Consider the following 2,903-nt stretch of genomic DNA (forward strand, 5'->3'; position numbering starts at 1 on the left):
TAAGACACGATTCTTCAAAATTACAACCAATTTCTGACACCAAATGATCCCGAAAATACCCCTTTCTTATAATTATATTACTTTTGTGGTAGCTATTGGATAATAATCATCCTAATTCATTAAGAAACCAATCTCTCGCACCAATATAATATGAGTTATTTTAAGGACACGAGCTAAGTTTCAGGGCCATCTCAAACATTTTGAAGGCCCTATACAAATATTTAAATTAAAACCCTAAAAAACACAACATGAAAAAATTATCTTTTAAAAAATACAATGTGATAAGTTTCGTATTATATAATTACTATTTTTTTTTTACAATTGTTTTCTTATACTAGGTATCACCAAAAATTCCTTAAACTAGCATATTGATATTATTGTTATGAAAATTCTAAATTAACTTTAAAATTATATTGGTAATGAAGTCTAGCCACATATTAAAAAAGTTCGATTTGTCTAAACGTATTCGAAATATATTTATCAATATTCATAATCCTACATTACTAGTAAGTACTAGTGTACTACGACAACCAAGAAAATGAAAAACTATCTCTCTCTCTCTCTCTCTCTATATATATATATATATATATATATATATATATATAAAGGAGGAATTTTTCGGGAGCATAGAGCGCGCCATATAGGGTTGCCATGTCATCAAGTTTATTTTTCTTTTTTTACAAAAATAGAGTTCTTCATAGATTTAATTACATATAACAAGCTTTGGATAAGCGAAAATTGGAGTTTCGTGTTGATAGAACGACTTAAATATATTATGTAATTTGTGTACAACTTTTGCAAAATTGTTCGGAATATTATAATTTTTGTACCATTGGATAGTGCTCGAAATATGCTTCGAAATAAGATCTGAATACAATATAGTTCTAAAACTTATGAATAGAGCGCGCCACGTAGGATTGTCATGTCATCAATTTTAATTTCAATTTTTTTATAGAAATAGATTTCTACGTAGATTTAAATATATATAAGGAGTTTTGGATAAGCGAAAGAGAGTTCCACGTTGAATGTAACTTAAATTATTATATTATATAATTTGGGTATAAGTTTTGCTACGTAATTCGAAATATTATAATTTTGCACCATTAGATAGAGCTCGAAATATGCTTCGAAATAAGATCCATATACAATATAGTTATACAACTTATGAATATAGCGCCTCACGTAGGATCGGATCGCCATGTCATCAATTTTTTTTTTACTAAAATAGATTTCTACGTAGATTTAAATATATATAAGGAGCTTTGGATAAGCGAAATAGAGTTTCGTATTGAATGTAACTTAAATTATTATATTATGTATATTGTATATGTTTGAATCAAACTAATTTATCAAATTAGGTAAATTGTGTATGACTTTTGCTACATAATTCAGAATATTATGATTTTTATACCATTAGAGAGCACCCAAAATATACTTCAAAATAAGATCCATTTACAATATAGTTCAATAATTATAAAATGGAGAGCGCCACGTTGGATTATCATGTCATGCATTTTTATTTTTACCTTTAAAAAAATAGAGATCTACATAGATTTAAATACATGTAATGAGTTGTAGATAAGGGAAAATGAGCGTTTGATTTTGAATGGACAACGTAAATTATTATATTATGTATATTGTATATGTTTAAATCAACAACCTAATATATCAAATTAGTTAAATTGTGTCTAACTTTTGCTACATAATTCAGAATGTTATGATTTTTATACCGTTGGAGAGCACTCAAAATATGTTTCAAAATAAGATCCATTTATGATATAGTTCGATAACTTATGAAACGGAGAGCACCACGTCAGATTGACATGTCATGCATTTTTATTTTTAGCTTTATAAATATACTTCTACATAGATTTAAATACATATAGTGAGTTGTAGATAAGGAAAAATTAGCGTTTGATTTTAAAAGAACAACCTAAATAATTATATTATGTAAATTGTATATGTTTGAATCAATAACCTAATTTATCAAATTAGATAAATTATGTATAACTTTTATTACGTAATTCGAAAAATCATGATTTTTATACCCTTGGAGAGCACTCGAAATATGCTTCGAAATAAGATCCATTTTCAATATAGTTCATGTTACTACCATTTATAGATAATGGCCAACATTTATTATGAGATATTGTATTATGTCCCAAAGGGTTCAATATTTATGCTCATGTGAAGGCCTAATCATACTAAAGGGCCCACGAAAAAGAGTCAACGAAAGTCAAAGACTTGAAGCCCATAAAAGGAAGCTCATGGAAGCCAAAAATGTTCAAGATATGGAAGCCAAACAATTATGAAGATGTGGATAAAGGACGTGGGTAACTACCAATCTGATCATGGAGCACGTAAATTACATGGGCATTGAGACGTGGCCTTTCTGGCACCAGAAGAAAGTAGTTATGATTTGAATCATAAATGATTCAGATCATTTCCCTCCAAAGATGCATGGAAGTTACACATAATGATGAAGTATAAATACAAGTAGAAGGATCAATTGAAAAAAAAAAAACACAACACACAACAACGTGCAATTGACTTCCTTTCTATCGTAACTTTAACCTAGATTAGCCAACCCCCTTCTGAGGTTATAGTTTATTTCTTAGAATTAGAGCAAGTACTAAGTGACAAGTTTATTCATCTCCAGTTTTAGCCGGAACTCATGGAGGTAATCATCTTCGTGTTTTCCCTTTAATTGTCCAGCCTGCTTTATCTCCATGTTTGTTATAGAGAATCTTTCTAGAAGTTTGTGATGTGAGTGGGAATGTTCAGCTCTAGTTAATAGATTAATTATTGCATCTTTTGCTCTATTTAATGCTTATCGCCTGAATTTATTAGGCGTTGTAGTTCAATTAATTAGATTACAACAAAGTACGTTAGCAAGGTTTTAA

Source organism: Beta vulgaris, chromosome 8 (assembly GCF_026745355.1).
Source record: "Beta vulgaris subsp. vulgaris cultivar EL10 chromosome 8, EL10.2, whole genome shotgun sequence".
NCBI lineage: Eukaryota > Viridiplantae > Streptophyta > Magnoliopsida > Caryophyllales > Amaranthaceae > Beta > Beta vulgaris.